Source organism: Protopterus annectens, chromosome 7.part0 (assembly GCF_019279795.1).
Source record: "Protopterus annectens isolate FY-2018-M chromosome 7.part0, PAN1.0, whole genome shotgun sequence".
NCBI lineage: Eukaryota > Metazoa > Chordata > Ceratodontiformes > Protopteridae > Protopterus > Protopterus annectens.
In genome coordinates this window covers 1409015436-1409038120 of record NC_056739.1, presented here as the reverse complement: position 1 = coordinate 1409038120, position 22685 = coordinate 1409015436, and positions in this window count along the sequence as shown.

Genomic DNA, 22685 nt, shown 5'->3' with positions numbered 1-22685 from the left:
AAGACAACATGGCCACCGAATAGAGGTTGCTAAGGGGGGAAGCTCAGTCTAAGAGATGTAACCAAGCATTAGTAGGCAATCCTATGTAAATGATGGTTAGGATAGTGAATCACAAGTTTACATAGCAAATGAGCACAGTCACTGGAGTGTAGGAGTAGGATAAGGGGAGTAACAGAGTAGAAGATAGGTGAAATCACGAGGGGAGTATGTATGAAAGAAGTGAAGCTCATTGGAGCAGAGTGGCATGTGTCAGCTGTCATTTACACATCATGGAAAGAGGTGTGTCAACAGGTAGGCTAGGGAAAGGCAAGAAATGGAAGGTGTATGCCGTGGATATCACCAACGTTTCTTGCTGAGCGGGTATGCGCACGTTTGCGCACCTGTAAACCCGAGTAAGACAGAGTGCGCGCGTGTAAGCGTGAGTGCACACGTTTAAGCCGGAGTAAGCATGTATAAGGCTGATTAAAGAGTTGTAAACGCGTTTGCACTGGTGTGCACAAGTTTTAACCCGAATACGCAAATTTTAGTCCGTGTAAGCATGTGTGTGCACGTGTTAGCTGGTGTGTGCGCGTTTGCGCTTGTGTGTGCGGCACTGCCCCCTGAGGAAACAGAAAGGAAAAAGGAAGCACAACAAATAGTAGGAAGCTACCAGGGAGTACTAGCAGAGCTAGCAGGTGATCAGGCAATTACACAGGCAGTACACTAGCCCAGCCCAGCCTAGCACTTAAAACTCTGCAAACAACAGTCCATTATGTTTCTCACAACAGACACTGCCGTAAGCTAATGGAAGTGAAAACTGAAAAAGCTTTACTGAGACAAAGAAATGTTAGGGACTGCCATTACTGTTATAAGGTGACATATGCAACATGCTGAGGGTGGTGACAATGGAAATGCTGCTGGAAAACCCACAGTTAGGAGACGGAGAAGAGTGCACAGACCCAGGGTTACCTACCAGGGCTACATGAGCTGGAGATAGTGGAGCACTATAGAGTGGACAGAGACCTCTTTCAGCAAATTGTTGAGCTGTGCAGGCCACGCCTCACACACAGAATCAACAGAGGGGAACCCATCTCAGTGGAAACCAAGGTATGTGTTGGCCTAAGAATATTAGCACAGGTACCTTCCAGAGACCAACTGGTGATATGATGGGGATATCACAGGCATCAGCATCCAGGGTACTGCACCAGTTCCTGGATGCCATGTCAGCACATGTCGGTGATCATGTATATTTCCCCAATTCCCATGAGGTATTGGCCAGCAATATGCGTCTCTTCCAGCAAATAGCAGAATACCCTGAGGTAGTGGGTGCAATAGATTGCACGCACATACGCATCAATGCACCAGCCGGTGAGCGGGGTGGGGTCTACTTCAACCGCAAGGGCTTCCCTTCCATCAACTGCCAGGTCGTGTGTGATGCTCAGGGCATAATACAGAATGTGTGTGCAGGCTGCCCTGGAAGCTACCATGATTCCCATATCTGGCATCTGACCCAGCTGTACCAGACATTTGCCAATGGGGAAATCCCACATGGTCACCTAGTGGGGGATGCTGGCTATGCACTGGAGCTGTGGCTGATGACACCCATCAGAAATGCACACACACCTGAACAGGAATGCCATAATGAGGCATACACACAAACACGTAATGTAATAGAGCGCGTGTTTGGGCTGCTCAAGTCACGGTTCCAGTGCCTGGACACATCTGGTGGAGCCTTGCAGTACTCACCAACTACATGTACCCAAATTGTCATGGTATGTGCTATGCTACATAATATGATCCTGTGAAAACAGCTGCAACAGGACCAGCATAGGCCTGGGCCAAACAGCCCCCCACCATTGCCAAGGCCATCACAGGCAGAGCGTGACTCGGAGGAGGAACAACCTGAGCCTGCCCCAGTAGGCAGAAGGAGGTGTGCCCAGTAGGCTTTGGCCTTGGCAAAGAGGCAACGCAGAGTACATACACTGGCTCAGTAGGAACTCTGGAAATGATACCTCTCTCTGACTCGCACATATAGTAAAAGGGATGCCTAAGTTGACACTACCTGCTTTCAAACATGTACAGGGAGTGTAGTATGTGCATCCGAGATAGACAGCCCTACAGCACCACCTAAGGCATGATTGCCATGTGTTAAGCAATATAAAGCAGTGCTAAACAGCATTTACCACCATGTAGTATATGCAAACAAAATCACACACACCAACTAGCACAATTGTGGTCAATGTTGAGTAATATTGGGCAACATCCAGCAATGTTGGTGACTATTAAGCAATGTTGGACAAGCCTGGTCTAAGTAGGGCATAGTTGAACAAAAGCCAACATGCTTATATTTGCTTAACTGGCTCTTAAGCAGTCTGGTCTGCTCAGTATGAAAATATAAAGCAGTGATGGGCCTCAAACCCAGGATACTGTGCACTATAGTCAAAGTACTGAACCACTAAACCATGACAGTATTGCAGTGGTCAGCCTGTATGAAGGAATGTTGATAAGTCTATGCAAAGTATCTCATGGAAACTCTGCAGGCACAGCATAATCCCTGTCGAGTTATGACACAAAGGTGAGTCCTGCAGTAAGAACAGAACCTGACTTCCAACACACACAGTATAAATGTTAATATTGGTCATGTTCACACACAACAAATGTAGTGGACCTCAGATAGCAACATACTGAAAGGTCACACTGGGCATGCTCACACACTTGAATAAATGAGACAAATGTCAGGCAACAAAACACAGAAAGCCTGAACTGGGCATGCTCACACACTTAGGCCATGTCTGAGTACAGCAGTGGGCCATGCATATCTGGCAGTTGCATGTGTTAACCCAGGAACCTGTCACTATCCAGCAATCCGCCCTGTGCACACAGTTATATGACAACAGACACATATATAATATAGTGGAACCCTGTCATAATCAAATATGTTCTGCAGATACCGAAGTTGTTTATAGAAACTGGTAAAGCAAAGATGATAAAGACCTGCAAACAGTATCAGCAATAAACATTGTGCATCCTAAACATTAGCATAGGTTCAGAGGTTGATACTAGGCTATCTGCCCTAGGGCATGTACAAGCCTAGCCAGAGTGTGTTTGGCATTTGCAACCCTGTCAGATTACTACACTGTGTGTGTGAATAGTAGGTCACACAAGATAGCCCATGTACGTTTAGGCTAGTGTGCCTCTGTCTAGTAGGGACACAGAAGATATCCCAGGGGTAAACATACGATCACCCATACAGTCATCAAGATGTCTCCTGTAGGTAGTCAGTGGGTGACTCTGCCTATGTGAAATTGGGATTACAATCTGGAGTGAGTGGAGCCTCTGGGATAAGAATCTGTCCCTCCAGCATGTCCTATTAACATCTGTGCTGAGGTATACGTCCCTGGAGTGTGTAGCTCCAAGGGAGTCGGATATCCTGAGGTGGAGCATGGCCAGTAATTCTGGGTTGGGTATATCTGTAAACAACAGGCACACATCATACCCGAGTAGGTGGTAAGCGACTGAGTAGAGCTGGAGTAACTGCATCCGAACTGTGCAGGACATCCATGTGAGTCCCTAGATCTACTTGGTGAGGAACTTCTGTGACCAGTACAGTTGCTGCAGGTGTCAGGTAAGGTACACCCCAAATGTGGCATTGTAACCAAGCAGTTGTGATAAGTATAGGGGCACAATGACCTCACTCGATCTAGATGTGAAACCATATGGGATAAGGTGGCCCATATAGAAGGTGTGTCCAACCACTTTGGCAACGTGAATGTCAAAGATGACAGTACGAACAAGTCATGTCCCCAAACCCCTAACAACTCCTGCCATATGTAATGGAGTACTACCTATTTGGTAATGTGTGGGCATGTTGTTATTCCCAAAGGGGATGACTATGCAACTAATGGCATTTAGCTGTAGGCCATGGTTCAGGCACCAGTCATCCATCTCTGTGAGACCCTGTTTGAGTATGCATGTGGCAGCTGGAGAGTTGATCATGGCACCCAGTTTGCAGTCAAGTGCAAACATGTTCAGCCATATTCCCCCTGTGGTAGCCTGTACATCAGACAAATATATACTGAACAAGAGAGGTCCCAGGACCGAGCCGTGTGGGATGCCACGTGTAACTGGTGTATAGTCAGACATGGCACCTGCAATTCTGACCATGTGGTTGTTATCCCTGATACAAGTAGCAATCCATCGTGTGAGATATGTGTCCATATCCACGCTGGTGAGCCTATGCATAATGGCCCAGTGGGTTACTGTGTTGAAGGGTTTTGCAAGGTTCAGGTAGGCTGTGTGGACAACCGTCCCTATAGCGATGGACCTGTTAACCGTTTAAAGAATACAAACAGGTTAAGAGGCAAGATCTACCCACAACAATGCTGAAATGTGTAGGACACAGTGTCTGTAAGTTGTGATGTCTATGTGTATGAGTCCCATGACAATATGCTCCATAGCTTTGCAGAACAGGCTAGTTATGCTTATAGGGCAATATTGTCTGTGGTCCGTTGTGGCACCAACTCTGTGGAGTGGGACCACTGTTGCTGTATGCCATTCCTTGGGTACATATCCTGTAGTAACTCCGATATTGAACAGTGATGTAATGTGAGGGTTACGTCTGTCATGAAGCTCGTGTAAGATGTAGGCCGGGACACCGTCTGGTCCCATTGATACTGTGATGTACATTTTGGGGAGGGCAGCACTCATCTGTTACTGTGTGATGTCAGGGAGGTTATACTCTTTTGGGATGGATAGTTGCTCCTTAGGGGGGAATGGGGGGAGACATCTGCACTGAACCTGTTTGCCAGGATGTTGGCAATGCCAGTGGGCTCAGGGTAAGTTTAGTCAGTATGCAGTAACTCACAGCATATCAGTGAGTGTCCACCCAGGTTCCTGACATAACTGAAGAAGGCCATGTGATAGTCCTATGTATCTGGTGCAATTGTCCAGTAGAAGCGGCCCTTAGAAAAGTTCATGAGTGATCATAGCTGTCTGCTAGTACAGATCACAGATGCCTTCCCAGTCTGGGATTGTGCTCTATCATGTAGTAGCTTCCTCCTGATGTTGTACAGCTTATTAATGGCTGGGGTCTACCAGACAGGTCCCCTGCCATTGGAGGAGTGAGTCCTGTTGTTATTTTGGATAGCACAATCTATGCAGTCCACTAGGTATCCATAGAATGTGTATGTAAAAGATTCAACAGTGTGAGCCATATTTGCCACTGTCTCAGGGTCTCTGAAGGATACCACCTTGCTTTGGTGAAGTGAGACGTTGGCTCATGAGATGTTCACCAAGATTACCCAGGATGGGTGTGTGGAGGGTATATGTATGTCCAGTGAGATACATGTATGTTCTGACCTTACCAATGAGGGCTATATCGCTGGTGTGGAACATAGAGTCCCCATGTTGGTGATGATCAGGTCCAATATGTAGTCCCCCTTGTGGCTGTGCTGACTGGTTGTGCCATATCATATGAGTCTACAAATTGTAGCAACTGTTGGGTGAGGGTGTTGGGGCCTGAGTAGTATCCCCAGTCAATATTTGTGTATATGAAGTCACCCAATATAATGGTGTTTGTGGAGACCTTCATATTCTCCATAGTTCCCATGAAAGCTGAGTGTGGTTCCTGAGTTTGGGAGGGTGGTCTGTAGCAGACAACAAACTGAAAGGCAGTTTTGCACAATGGTAGTTGTATATGTATGGTCTGTGATGCTTTGTGCAGTGCTACTAACCCAGAGGTGTGTGTATCTGTGATGTATATGGATACTCCCCCTAGTTGTGTTGTCTGTTCCAAGTCTTGTTGTCAGAAAGCATGGTATGAAACATAACCTGGTAGTGCTGGTGTGCATAAATGAGCCTGAACCAGGCGTCTGCTAGTGCACAGATATCGCTATCCTCCACACTGAGGAGAATCCTGAGTGGCCGCAATATGAGGGTAACACATCTGGTGTTGAGCAGCATTACTCTTAGTTTCATTTAACCTGTAATGTCTATGGAGGTGGGTTTGTCTTTTGAGCCCTGCTTAAAAAAGGCACTATGGTGGTAGCAAGAGCCTTAGCCAGCATTCAAAAGTCCAAGGGTGACAGGTGCAAGCTGTCCATAGTGAAGCTACGTGGCATGTTGAGCATGTCACCACAGGCTGACAGACACTGTATCCCCTATGAATGAAACAAATTTGTTAGGCAACTGTTAAACGCGATATGTTTGTCTGTATACTGTGACATCATAATTGGTGGGTGTAAGATGCTAGACAAGGTCAGGGTCATACTTTCCTGGGCTACATGATCAGAGTGTTCCTCCATGTATCATGTCATGTGGTCCAGGGAGTAACGTTTGAGGTTTTATGCACCAGCATGGACAGTGATGGTGCCAGTCCTGTACTTGCTTTGGAGTGACCTGACTGCATGTGTTATGTGGCAGATCCTGGCACCTGACAGACAGCCCAAAGTGACTATTCCCTTGTTTGGGCTGGTGAGTGGTACATCAGGGTGTCTGACAATAAGTGTCATGTATTACAAGTGTATTAGGTGTGTTGTTTAGCCCGAAGGGCAGTGACTGTGTGGCACACTGACATTGTGAACTATGTGATATGTGGGTATTGTAGTGGGGTAGCAGTTGTGTGTGTGTCTGCTTTGGAGGTCTCTGCTGCTTAGGCAGAGTTCATTTACAGCATCCGAGTATGTCTATGTGTGATAATGTGGTTTGAGTGCTGTCGATAGAGGATATGTGAGACTGATATGTGGTGTGTGTGGTTACCTTCACCACCTGATAGACTGTGCCAGTCATGAGTCGAGAGAGATCATCACCCTGTATGTCTATATAGGTGCATCTCACACATATATCTGAGTTTGTCGGGAGGAGGAGAGGGTTGTCTGTGTACATAAGGCAGATGTGACATTGTGTCAATATCACAATATTCACCAGCTGGACTGGAGAGTACACACGAAACCAACCCCTGGACATGCCAGGATATTATGATGACATACTCTGTAGCCTGATCACAAAGGATCAGTAGGGTGTTAAGTGTGTAAAAGAGTATAACAGGGATTAGTGCTCATGTTCGTTGGTGTTTTGTAAAGAGTAGCTGAGAAGAAGTCCAGACTGAATCATGACACCTCCTTCAGCTATGTCATAAATAGCAATGTACACCCATATATGTCCTGAGTCAGGGCCAACTGTACCTGACTGACAATGCCGACATCCTGGCAGACAGGCCCATATGTACATACCCACCTCCCACTGACAATAGTCCATATCATCATACCAGGAGATATCACATGTAGAATGGATGAGCAGCTACCCCCAATGCCAAAGGCATGGCAGCAAGTGGAATTCATTGATTCCCAATATGTGTCATGCACAAACTACAGAACAAACAGATCCTGCACCTGAACAGTCAGCTGAGCCTCAACCCCTACACAGGATGTGGAACCGTTGAATGTGTTACAGCAACATATGGCACTCCCCACAAGTGTTGGTGCACAACACACCATGGGAAGTCAAGTCCAGTATGCCTATGAAGTCTGATCTGCAAGGTCATGGAGTCCATCATGGTTGCAGTTATAAACAGAGCTATTGGAAGCTGACATACACACAACCCTACCAACTGTGGTATGTTCATGTGTGGATCATGGTTCCCAAACATGCTAGACTGTTTGCAAAGCAGCCACCCAGGATATACATCACTGAACACATCTACACATGTCTCACATAGACTTTGAATAGCCCTTTATCAAAATCCCAGTCACATGTAGTATCCACAAAACCAACAAGCTGTGCATAAATATGTGTTGACATATGATGGAATGTCAATGTGTCCACAGATAGATTACACAAGGTAAGGATTCTGAGGTCTTGTTCAAGCTGTTGACACCTGCTGACCCACATGGACCATTCCTGGAATGGCATAAAACAAAGTGTACACACATCACCATGTCCAGTCTGATGATGTCACCATCCTATAAATACAACAGTAGAAGAGAAACCAGCCCTAAAGCAAATAGCACGCCATGTTAATGCATGTTTCTTTCTTTAGTATCATAACATAGTCAGGTAGGAGTTTGAATCCTGCAAACACTGACTGTGTATGTATGCAGTTTCCTTTGAGAGGTGATCCCTTTTTGGAGACTGGAAAAACTCACTAAAAGAGGTACATTCCTCTTTGGAAAGTCTGATGATGTCACCATCCTACAAATACAGCAGCAGAAGGGAAACCAGCCAGTAAAGCAAATAGCGCGCCATGTTAATGCATTGCTCTCAAGTATCATAACATAGTTAGATAGGGGTTTGAATCCTGAAAGCACTGACAGTGTGTGTGTGTGGGGTGTGTGTATGTGTGCAGTTTCCTTTGAGAGGTGTTCCCTTTTTGGAGACTGGGAAAACTCACTAAAAGAGGTACATTCCTCTTTGGAAGGTCTGATGATGTCACCATCCTACAAATACAGCAAGAGAAGGGAAACAAGCAAATAAAGCAAATAGAGCACCGTGGTAATGCTTCTCCCTCTAGTATCATAACATAGTTAGGTAGGGGTTTGAATCTTGCAAACACTGACAGTGTGTTGGTCAATGCAGTGTGAGTTTTGGTTTTACTATGGTAGGACATATTATGATTAAAATAGAAAGTGCATTGCACACATCAGGTATCTGCGTGGCAAATATATATGTGTACATGTCCCCTCAATCAATACATAGGTGTGAAGCCTGCATACCACATGAATACATCTGTTTCCATTGACAGGTTGTGCTGCTGCTTCTCAGATCGTAGGTCACATGTCTAGGTATGTGGCAAGGCTGTCCATTGTTGTGATCTGTGGCCAAGGTCATCTGTGCCACACAAACCCATGACAGTTACTAAAGAGTAATGTGAGTGAGGGTATATGCCTGGGGTATATGTCAGACATGTTCATACACAACAATGACTGTCAATAATGAACACTCTGTATAGGTACAACTGCCTTGTGGATATGCATTCAGGCCTCTAATGTCTTATGTGATACACCGAGGGACTCCACAATACCTATGGATATGTGGATACCAAGGGACACATGACATAACATGAGGCTGCATGTAAACATTGGTACCCAACATAATGTTGAGGTCTACCATCAATGTGGTACTGATGGGATACTATGTATAGTAAATGTGGATGACTATGCCATAGCCGGCTTACTGCTATACAGCATGTATCAGACAACAGGTATCTGTCTGTATGATACCCTTGTGTAGGATATGCGTCCCATCCAGGGAATACATTGTAGGCCAATGCATGCATTCCCAGATGTGGATGGACACATCCCTAGTGTGTTTGCATGTAAGGGGGCTATATGCCAAACAGGTGTGGTCCCAGGAATGGGTGGGGTTCAATACCACTGGTTAGTGTTCGAGTATAGTACCGGAAGGATCCAGCTGTTACTGAGTTCCCTACAAATGTGTGTCATTTGTCAGGACATCATCCAATGATTGCTTATAGTCATGCTGTTGAGGTTGTGTATACTACCAGACTGCAAATCATTGACAGATATTAACAGTATCACCCACAGCATAGTGTCAACCCATGTCATACACAGATGTGGACCCATGTTAGTACATAACTGTAGTAGAATGCATACTGGCCATTGAAAGTTACTATGAGATGTTAACAATGTGTACAACAGGGCATGCCACACGTCCCATGTGTCCACCATACATGTACATGCAGACAGTGCGCACCCACCATGTTCACAGATGTACACTTGCTAATCTGTACTGCACACATCACACATGTACTGTCCACTCACTAACACATGCTGGCAACACAGTACACTTCAGCCAAGTGGCACATGGGTGGACAATACATACACAGACCTAACTGAGTGTAAACAATGCTACATTGACAATCAGAGCTGTGAAGCATAATGCCTGCTCAGACATACCTACAAGGATGTCATTACACTTTCCTGTTGACAACATGCTAATATTTCTACACTGCTATAATGTCACCCTGTGTATCAGCACCATGTTAGCCTGTTCCTGCATCAATGTTACAGATGACAGGAGGTGACGGGTATCATCATATGCACAGGGTGTGTTGTTGTTCGCCAGAGCCTGACATTGACCCATCCAATTGACATGTCTGTGTGTGTGTGTGTGAGGGACAACAGTACAGAATGGGCCAATGTTGATGTAATGTGTGTATGTATGTGTGAGCCCTAGTTGTTTGGTTGATGTGTGTGTGTCTGCATGTGCACAGCTCCACCATGCGGCTGCCATATATGGTAGTTTGTGGGACAGCCACAGACTGTACCTGCTAGGCTGTACAGATCACTGTCTCCGGCCACGGACACAATACCTGTGCTTGGCAGGGGTGCTACGGACAGTATCGGGTACCAACCCCAACTGGGTACTATCATCAGAGGCAGAGGTATGACGACTGGACCCATGTCCCTGCTGGGACTGGCCAGAGCCACGTGCACATGGTCTATTGGGATGGTCAGTGGACAGGCCAGCCCCAGCATGGCTGGGGCTGGTACTGCCACTACGGGAGCGGCTGTGAACTGTGGACTATTTGCGACCACTGCCAGCTGTTGCTGTTGCTGGCATGTGTCCGTGTTGACGTTGCAACCATCCCGCATGGTCCTGACTCATGGAAGACATATTGTGGAGGGCAGCTGCTGTCTCCCCCCAACATCTATCAATGACCTCGGTGTAATTCCGGATGGCACCGGCAAGGTCACAGATGCTGTCATTGATAGCGGTGTAATGGGCCCTCTGTGCCCTAAGTCCCTGTCTGTTGTACCGTTCCATACATGCCTATGCTTGCATTACAGCCCAGAACATACTGGGCATTGTAAGACCTGTGAGGGCACATCTGCTAGGGGCAATATGACCAGCGATGCTCCCCAAGAACCCCTGCACCTCCACCTATGTGGTACCATTCCAAGAATCCGGCTATGGCTGCTGTGAGGGGATGCAAGTGCTATGGGTACTACACTCTCCCGGTCAATGCCAACTGTATGCTGTCCCTCGTCTATGGCCATTGGTGGTGAGGGATGCATTGACAGTATGAATGTGCACATAGATGGGGTTGAACGCTGTGTACTGTCGATTGGCGGACCAATGACAGACCCTGTCAAACCTTCCTGTGCCATCACAATACCTGTCTCATCATCACCACTATTCGTGGCAGTGGCTTCAGGTTCCCTGCTGCTTTCAGCCACCCCTAACTCAGCACCTGTGAGAGGTAGACAGGAAACACACTTTACAGTCTGCACATGATGCATGCACACATGCACACATGCACACATGAACACATGCTCACATGCACACATGCACACATGAACACATGCACACATGCACACATGCACACATGCACACATACACTCCGCACTACAGCACATACACACACACACCAGCAATCCAACACATACTCTATAGTGGGTGAAGGTGGGTGTCAGTATCACAAGGCAAACAGTCACCACACAAGTGTCAGCATGCAGAATATGTGTTGCACAAGACCAAGCAGTGCAAGTGTAGACACCCCTATTTCATGGAAGTGTACATGGCTTTGATGCAGCTGTGTAGTTGTTCAGTGATTGGCTACACCCTGGAACACAATGTGTACCTGGACACAACATTGCTGTGCAAGTATCATCAGCTCTGCAATGCCCTGGGCACCATCACTCACAGGTATACATGCCATGGCTGCATGTGTCATCTGTGTGCCACATAGATTTCCATGTCTGAGTACAGTGTCTGTGTCCATTGCAGATAATAGTGGGCACAGGTGTAGCACATGCATGCTATGTACACACATGGGATGAGTGGTGCATGTTGATGTGAAGGAATCCCAATGCTCGACATGGCCAGTGTACAATGTTTATGGTGAGTGTGGGACATATTGCAGATATGTCAGTGCCAGCCATGGCATGACATGCTACACAACTGCAACATTAAACAGCACACATACCCAATGTATGTCATGTGACCTATACACCCACTATCATTCCATGACATATATGTGACACTTTGTTCGGATGGCGACTGCTGTGCATACTGTGTATACTGGCATATGTAAGCACACACACAACATGCTATGCATATTGTGTATAGGTGCAGATGTTTGCACACACACAACATTGAGGTGCACAGCGATGACTGCCCTGAGTAGTATTGTTGTCACTGTAACTGGATGGGGTGTAGTACCCTGTGCCATCATCATCATGCATCTTGTGGTCACTCACAGCTACTAATGTGTGCAAGACCACCGCCTAGTATGCTGTACCTGAACTGCAGTGCTGTGGCTACATTCACAATTACACAGCTACTTTGTATATGGGTGTGTGAGGTGCCCAGTAGGGAGCATTGCCTAACATGACTGTGTTATGTGTTGAAGAGTGTTGCACAGCCCCATGGTAGGCCTCTACCCCTGAGGTACATCATGTGTGTGTGCATGACATGTGGGATACTGAAGTGTGACCTTACAGTGGGTGTGTGGTAATGCCAAATGTAGCATGTTTTCATGTACTGTGTATGATAAACGTGTTCTGTTGTGTACAGCTGTAGCAACTATGCATATCCAATGTGCACTACAGTGTTGCCACAAATGTGTCTGCTGCTCTGTGCATTGCATGTGATTGAGGCAGCTACTGACTTAACTGAGATGTTCAATGTCTCACAGCAAACATGCACAGCATGCATTATGCGTAGGTGTGTTACGTATACATAGCCTACACCTCACCTATGACATGCAGATGTCATTACCAATATTAAAGTGTTAACACACTCACCAGCATGTATCATCTGCCCTGCTGTCACACCAGAGGGACCTACAAGAATATGACACAGTTTGTCAGTGGCCACAACTGTGGCATTGCTACTGTGAGTGTGCTAAACTACAGTAGAACAACAGTCAACAGTCACAGGTGTACAGATACTATTCCAAATATCTGTATTGCACACAATGGGCAGCACAACTGCTGAACACACAGTACACATCTCACATATGCATATTCTAACAATACAGGTAACAGTAGTCTACAGCTAGGGCATATTACCTGAACACTCCATGTCATCATGCTAGGTGGCTCTGACCTCCATGATGACACATGTGTGATGCTGTTGCTGCTGTAGGCCAGGAGCCACCATGCTTAGGAGCAGTTCCTCCACTCTGGTGAGGGGGGGATGTATGGCCGCCCCACCTGTGGCAAGCTGTTGTCTATGGATATCAGATGCACGCCGCTGGACATGTCTAATTAAATCACTGCAGTGATGGCATACCTGCTCATATGTCCGGTTATGCATGATTATTCATTTACCCGACGAACAAGGTCTTGCCACAGTGCAGTATGCTCATGCTGGTGCTGACTGGCCCTGGAAAACAGCAGTGTATAGTGCTGCACCAGGCTGTTATGTATTTCCTGTTCCTCCGCAGTTGTATATGATGGATTGCGTTGATGAGCCATAACCCTGGAAGACAATTAAACGATATGTGTGAGCAAGTCATGTGGCACACTTAACATTATTAAGTACAGATATCACTTAACTGCCATATATAGCATATGTTTGTCTGTCAGAGGATACACACATTCATTGCCACATATCAGTGCTCAGCCCACAACTGGCTGACAGTGCCTGCCACACTCCATATAACAAACCAGTATACACCGGTACTCGGCACACTGTTTGGGATACAATGCACAACCTCGCCACAAGGGTATATATCAAGCTAATGCAATGAAGACATATGTCATCCAATGCATTGAATGTAAAGTACATTTACAGTCATACCAGTAAACCACCCTAGTCGTTGATGCCATACCCCTACCTAACATATGTGCACGGTTGTTACTATAGCTGGCATACTGCTGTAACACAGTATACATGTTGCTAGGTACACACACATACCCTGTAACACGCATGTGATTGCGGGCATGGTACAGGCATCATTACACACACATCAGACATACATACAACACACAAATGTATGCCAACACAGATGAGCATTACCTGTGTACCTTACAGTACTGTGTGCCCCTACTTACAGATGCCTATGCCTGAGGTATGTAATATGTGCAGACTACATGAAATACAAAAGACGGTGTTACCAGGGAATGTGAACAGACACCATACTGTGCTGTTTAGGCCTACAGCTTCAGGTAGTACAACAGTTTATATGTGAGCTGGATTCACCAGCAGTACCACTTACTGAGCATACATGTATTGCTTCAGCCTACAATGGGACACCACAGTAACTACGTCACAACATATGCCATCCTACTATGTCTGCATCCCAATAACTGACACATCATTCTCTGGCCTCACACCTAGGACACAAACTACCATGACAGAAACAACCTCACACTAAGCTATCACACCTTTACAGACCTTGCACACATTCACTGTCACACTCATTCCACCTCACATAGCAGGTATTGCACTGAGTACATGTGTGTGTGCATTGTGTCATAGGTAGGTAATACGCTACTGGCCCTAGAGCCTAGAGCAGCCTAGCCATATGCTACCATGGCCTTTGACACGCATGTAATGTGATTTCACTTGCTCCTGTCAACCAGATACACAGAGGTGACTCCCAGGGCATATTACCTATCTCCCAAACAATAATCAGGGGTATGTATGACATCTGCTAATGAGGAGCCTTGTTTGTTAATGCTGGGTGGTTTAGTCCAGAGTATGGCATATTTGTGGATAGGAACCTGTACCTCCAGCATGTGCTGTTTAGTGAGGTGGTGAGGATTAGGGCCCTAGGTCATGTAGCCTGGAGGGATTGTGAGGTGCTGACATTGTGGTTGGCCGACTGCTATGGGTGTGACATACCTCTGTATATCCGGCAGAGGTAACCTCTGGGTGGGCAGTATGCAACGCACTCTAGCTGTGGTTTTGTGAGTCAGTCTGCATAGGGCATGTGTTTGAGGGCAGTATTACTCTTTGTGAGGTATGTCTGTGGCCTTTCCACTTGCTGTAGTTGTCATGTGAGGTACATACCACATGGGACATTGTGATGAGTAGAGGGGAACACTGACCTATATTTTCCTAGATGACACACCTTTTGTGATGACATGTACCATGTAGACAGATTACAAGACTAGTGTGGCACTGTGATTATCAACAGGGAGGCTACTGTCCACCTGTGTCCCATGTTCCCTTCTGACACCTTCAGTGTTAGGCAGGCTACCACCTATGTGGTAGTTACTGGGTAAAGTGTTTTGGAATGGGTTATGGCACTACAGTACCAATACTGGTGTTCAGTCCATGCCTTGGTCAACAGGCACCTGTTGCAGTATGTATAACCCCGTGTCTCCCTCTCTCTCTCTCTCTCTCTCTTGCTATATATATATATATATATATATATATATATATATATATATATATATATATATATATATATATATACACATATATACATATATACATATATACATATATATATCTATACATAGCTATAGATATCTATACATATCTATACATATCCATATATGTCTATATATATCTATATATATATCTAGATATATCCATATATATCTCTATACATATCTATACATATCTATATATATCTATATATGTATGTATGTATATATATATATATATATATATATATATATATATATATATATATATATATATATATATATATATATATATATATATATATATATATATATATATGTATATATATATATATATATATATATATATATATATATATATATATATTTATATATATATATATATATATATATATATATATATACACATACATGTATACATCCAGTCTTGTACATATAGATGCACATATAGGCACATATACTGCACACCTCTCATGGTGGGGATGTCATTTATGCAACAGTTGTGAGACATACAGTTATGTAATAATAATATTGCACAGTGTTGTGCAGAATGCATTTTGCTGTCCTCAGGCCATATAGCTGTAGCAGGTCTCACTGCCTTTAGCTCAGTCCCACAACGTTTAACCACCACATAACATATACCAGCACTGCTTGCTGTCTGCAATGCCACACACTACAACCTACATACATATGTGCACATAGCAACCTTCAACAACATATATATGTCCAGCCTTCACTAACAGTTGCAGTATGTCCCTTGCCCTATGCACATGTGCATATACATATAGATAAGGACTGCTGCCACATATGGATGATTCACAGTATGTAGAGTACCCTTCAGACATATCATTCAGATACCAGCAAATACATATCTGTTACATACCTTACCTTTGTATTTTGTATTCTTCACCTCCATCTGTTGTAGCTGTTGCTTTTTTTTTTTTTTTTGGTTTTGGTTTCCTCTGTGTGTTGGTCTTTCTTTTCAGTGTCTGTCTCTTACAGCCTGTTTGTCTCTGTCTGTCTGTCTGTCTCTGTCTATCTCTCTCTCTCTCTCTCTCTCTCAGTTGGTGCAATGATATTATTGCATGTGTGGACAGCAAGTACAGGCTGCTTTTCTAGGTATCTGCACATGTGCATGTGATGGCCTCTGTACCAATTGGTGCCCACCATTTAGTAATTGCATGCAGCTTGCTGTGTGGTAATTGCAGTACTCACTGTGATTGCAGGACACTGCTATAAAATGCTAGGTTAGTTAGGCGTAGCCCTTTCAGTTGTGCAAGGTGGGGCCCATGCTTGTTTGCTGTGGACACTATTGTGTCAGTCAGAAGGTTGGTATATGTCTCATATCTGAAGCTAGGGTTGTAGCCAGTGATATGCATGTTGTACTGAAACCTGACTGTTGCTTCTTCCACTGCACTCTTCTCAGTGTGTAAGTTTACTCACACCTCCTAATGCTAACACTGGATACATGGGAGTATGTACTTTCTTTTCGAATTAGAGAATTAACTGGCATACAACAGTAGTTATTGCAATGTGTTCCTATGGTTTTCCTATTTTCCCTTTACATTCACTCATTGTAATGCATGATATATTTCTTACAGCACCAAGTTATTGTATATCTGCTGTGGCTTAGTGGTACTTCATACAGACTGGTGAGTTCAAGGTGTGGGGTTCGAGACTGACAAAAGTATTTTATTTTGCTGCTGAGCATAACAAGGGCCCTGCCATAGAGTGACTAAGGCACTTTTAAGCAGTTGTAAGTGGGTTTGCATGGGTTTGCACAACGCTTAGTGACGCTTAGCTAAGCTCACACATGCGCACACTGGCGCAGACCCGCCTACTACTGTTTATAAGTGCTTACTCTCGCTAACCCCCGTGCTCATTTCTTTGACAGAAAAGTAAATGGGGAGATAGGAATGTGGTGATAAAGGGTGCACAAAGAGGGAAGGACAGTAGGTAAACCAGCTCGGGCTGTACAGGATGGGTGTGGGGAAGGCCCATAGCTGCCTATTTCTTTACCAGCAACAGCTGTGCATATGCAATACATTAGGAGTGAAATTTGAAACCTTCCACCCCTGAGTGAGGGGTGAGGACAACTAAGTATGTTGTCCTACCAATTATGAATATCAGGCACATGCACTGTTTGTGAACTGCTATACTGTCATTAGTACGTTACTCCCTTCTGAACAGTTTGTGGTTTGTTTGTGTTGACATTAGCACAGTCTGCTCAGGACAACTGGACATATTTCAGCACTGTGTATGCCTACCTACACCCGTGGGTGTGCCTGACTACACAGGTATATGGTACTTTTGGGTAGGGGTGCAGAACTGCGGAGAGCATTATTTATTATTGTGTGCTGTTTATCTTACTGAACATGCAGAGTTGCTGTGTACCTGTTAGTCTATAAAGGCTAGTAGTCTGTCTCAGTAGCTCCCACCTGTGGACATATCCAGATGGTAGACAGAGGTTAGCCTAGTATCCTTTGACTGTGCACCACACCAGTCTTTTCAGCACCTGAACAATGGCATTGTCACAGGTGGTTGCTAGCAGTACATGGCTACATCCTTTGATATTGCTGTGGTGTACTCCTACATACGGGCATGCTTGTGGAATCCATTCTACACCTATTTGCTGAATGTGTAACAGCAGACAAGCTGATATGCCTGTGTGTTTCTGACACTTCCAGGCCTCAGATACTCTCAGTTAATATTTGAACAGCCTCAGGGGAAAGGTACATATGAGTGGGATACACTTGTGATATATTTCAGATATTTTGCTGTTGAGACTTTGGGGGATTTGGAGCATATGTATTACTACACCTTTTCTGATGTGCAAGCAGTGTCTACTCTCACTTATTGACATTTTTCATTAAGTGAGATTCATCACCTTTCTGCCTACTGTTAGTACATTTCACAGGGAGTCAGAGGGGCACAGCTAACTTTTGTTTGCAAATCAGGGACATCCGTGTAAATCAGTCACAGTTGAGAGGTCTGGCCTCTGACCTATACAAATATGCCAGAGTTTATCCCGCTCTGTTACTGTGTGGGGTTTGTAAGGTGCTACTGTAACATTATTCCCTACTAGCATGGCTGGTTCTCTTTTAACAGTTATGTCATGCAATTCCACAACACTTGCTGGTTAAGGGCCACAGAACAAGATTTGTGTTATGCCATTCCTATTCTCCCTTTACATTCACTCATTGTAATGCATGATATATTTCTTTCAGCACCACATTATTGTATATCTGCTGTGGCTTAGTGGTACTTCATGCAGTCTTATGAGTCCAAGGTGTGGGATTCGAGACTGACATGGTTATTTTATTTTGCTGCTGACCTGTACAAGGGCCCTGGCATAGAGTGAGTAAGGCACTTTTAAGCAGTTGTAAGCAGGTTTGCGGGGGTTTGCATGACGCTTAACAATACTAAGCTAAGCGCACACATGCGCACACTCGCTTAAACCCGCTTACTACCACTTAAAAGTGCTTACTCCCGCTAACCCCCACGCTAATTTCTTTTAAAGAAAAGAAAATGGGGAGATAGGAAAGTGGTGAAAAAGGGGGCTCAAAGAGGGACAGACAGTAGGTAAACAAGCTCAGGATGTGCAGGACGGGTGTAGGGAAGGTCCATAGCTGCCCATTTCTTTAACAGCAACAGCTGTGCATATGCAATGAATTTGGAGTGAAATTTGAAACCTTCCACCCCTGGGAGAGGGGTGAGGACAACAAAGTATGTTGTACTGCCAATTCTAATTATCAGCTTACATGTTTGTCTGATGGACATGTGTGCGAAATGGGCAGCTATGTATGGGGCATAATTTTTTTGTGGGTACAGAGTGCCCTTATTTTTTTTTTTTTTTTCAGGTGGGAGTGGGAAGTGAGGTAGAGGAAGTAGGTATGTCCGGGGAGGTAGGTTGGGAAGGTAAACAGACAAGACAGACAAGACGCATACAGGGGCGGTGTATGACACATGGGGTGGGTGAACACAATTGATGGGGTCGGATGTTTGGAAATCGCAAGCCCATGAGCCCACAGATGGTAACAGTGGAACTGAGATCCTCACCCATGGGCAGTCACCACTGAACCTTCACAGCCCCAAGGGTGGCTGTGCTGGGGGCTGCATAGGACAGGCAGGCTCACCCATGAGACGCGCCACTCTTGCCTCAAGCTGGCATAGGGGATCAGCGACTGTACACTGGATCTCCCTATGTACCACAGCCCGGACCCTTCAAAGGGTGACAGGTGGTCCTTCTCCGCCCACGCTTGCATGTGGGGGGATGAACCCCATCCCCTGCAGGGCTTCCACCTGAAGGTGGCACAGGACCAGTAGAGGAGGGGAGCCCGGGCTGGGCACCGGACCTGCTGGTGTCAGGTGCACTCGCCGGCTGAGGATGGACAGGTGGGTCCGCTGGGACCGGCCTTCCCATACATTCTGTGATTAGGTGTGTTTAATTACAACATAAGCAAAACAGCATTCCAGATTAGTTGTAACAGCATGCAATAATATTCCCATTAACCCAACACACCAAGGGTACAACAGTTGAACAGCAAGCATAACACATGCATATATTGAACCACAGTGGTTATTCCAACAGCATGCAGGGATGTTTGGTAGCAACAGGCCACCATGATTGTGGTGTTCAAACAGGGCACATGCATCAACGTGAATGCAACTATTTATAGAACAGTAGGACATATGTCCCAACAAATATTTAAGATTACACATACCCATTGAGGTGTGGAATTGCATGGTTTATGCACATACAGTAGGGTGTAGAAAATACCTTGGTTAACATCTTTTAATGACCTTTTCATCTACACTACATTCCTAGTGACTGCAAGTGTATATCCCCTACTTGTAGTATTACATTTGCCACCATACATTAGGTTGTGTAATGGGTTTGGCTAGTTCAATATATGCCTGACCTATATCTGACTTACTAACTGTCCAGGATGCAGATGTTACTGCTACATATTTCTTGATTGCATTTATATTTCTTTAGCTACATATCTGGGATGTTTTCACATGACATTTTCACTTCGATTTATACAGAACCCTGCATTTCTTGACACAAACTCACATTTTTGGGGAAAATATAACATGCTACACATGTGCCAGCTTTAGTTATTCATGCCAGCCAGTAACTGACTGTTGTGGACTGTATATATGTTTCACAGCTACTAGCACTTCCATCACCCACTTTATATGGGACTGCACAACTCTGGGTTGCCAGTACCTTTTCAAACAGTACAGTTTGTATAATGCAAGGGTACAACAACATTTCAGACTCTGTGACACAGACACACTCTGGGTTTTAGACCTTCATTAATGACATTACACACTTTTCCACAGGCTCACTCCTTTATTTGTTTTAACGGTGTATATGGTAGACATGTTCAAGACATATTATACCTTTATTACTAGGTTAGCACACTCTTTTTTCAGGCTCACTCACTTATTTTATATGACAGTGCCTGCAAAGATATTATTCCAGACATATGTTACCTTTTTAATGGGTTACTACACTCTTTTTCTGCCTCTCTGATGTTTTTATCTGACAGTACATGCAGAGGACTTATTCAGGCAATTTTATGGCTGTATTATTGGACTACAACACTTTCTTTTATGCTGTCCCCCATATTTTATATAACAATACATGCATAATAATCACTAACCTGCCTGGTGGCACAGCCTTAGCAGCCTATCAGCATAGGCTTGCTGATTCATAGCACGGTCACCTGCAGCTGTAAAGTAAATGAGGGGATATTGAGACATACCTATCCGTTATACATACTCCATTATCAATTCTTACATACTGCATTCCATGGCTACATACTCAGTTGTGGGGCATCCCGCATCCCATGGGCCTTTTGTATCCACTGGTTCAGGTGGTCCTGCTTTCGTCTCTTCAGGTCTGCATGGTGGTGATGGACCGGCTCACCAGTCCGAGGAACTCCTGAGGCACTGGTGAGGTCACGAGCTAACTGGTTCCAAGCCTCTGCCTTGTACTCCGTCCCTTGGAACCGGCCATGCAAGAGTCTTGTCTCGTGACGGTGGACAAGGAGCCAAACCATGTATATGGACTCCTTGATGCCCCAACTTTGCACTCGGAAGCGTGTTCCCTCTCCGACACCAGACATTCTAACTGCAGGTGTGAGCTACAATCAGTTATGGTATGTATTCCGCCCTTGGGGCTTAAATATGCCACATTTCCCACACTTTTTTGTGATTGGCCATTTTGTAAAATTCTCGGCTGACTGCAGACCTGCTTAGTAATGGTTAAACTATCATTCTTAAGTATATGAATGTTAACAGTGGATGCTTTCCCTATGTTGTCATGGCTTAGTGGTTCTGTACTTTGCTTGTGATGCACAGAGTCCTGGGTTCGAGCCTTATCATTCATTTTATTTTCATACTGTCCAGACAGGCTAGGGGGTGTGGCTGCATTTAAGCAACTTTGCTCTATGTTGCTCCTCGGTGCCCTACAGTGCCCTGGTTGGCAAGGCGCGCACGTCTGCGCAAACACATTGCACTAGGTAAAGCGCCATTGAACTATTGGCAACTCTATTGCACTGGGTAAAGCGCCATTGAACTATTGGAAACTCTATTGTGCTGGGTAAAGTGCTGTTAAACTGTGGGCACCTCTATTGCGCTAGGAAAAGCGCTATTAAACTATGGGCAACTTTATTGCGCTGGGTGAAGCTCTATTTAACTGCAGGCAATTTTATATCAGGATCCTTTAAAATATTTATTTTCTTCACTGATACATTGGCCATTTCACTGCTTTTTAGTAATGTTTAAACATATTTGTCAGGTATTATTTCATATGATGATTTAAAACATAAATACGAAGGGGAGTGGTGGGACTCGAACCGTGAATGCCTCTTTTTTGTGCGAACGCTCTACCATTGCACTATTGCTATTTGGTGTGATTTGCATAAACATTCTTTCTTATGTTCTTCCATGTCTGAATTGCTAACTGCAGCTAAGCAATGGGCACACCCGCGCACACACGCACAAATACGGGCAGCTATTTTGGGAATTTAAAAAAATATATATAATATTTTGCGTTTTAGAACTATGATAGGGGTTTACAATATCAGGGAGTGTAGTGTCGGGTGCAGGGACATTTGAGTGGACTCACTCTTGTGTGTGTGTGCTTTTTTTACTTTTGAAACACTTGCAGGGGCGTGGACATTTAGACTGCTCAGCAGTCTGACGCACCCCCTGCTTTCTTACACGGTCTGTGTAAGACTTACGGTTGAGTCAGCATGCCCTCATGCATATTCGTGGCACGCTGACATCATACCATTCAACTGCAGCCTCTGAGTAAGACTTATTGTCTTACACAGAGGATTCGTGAATCCA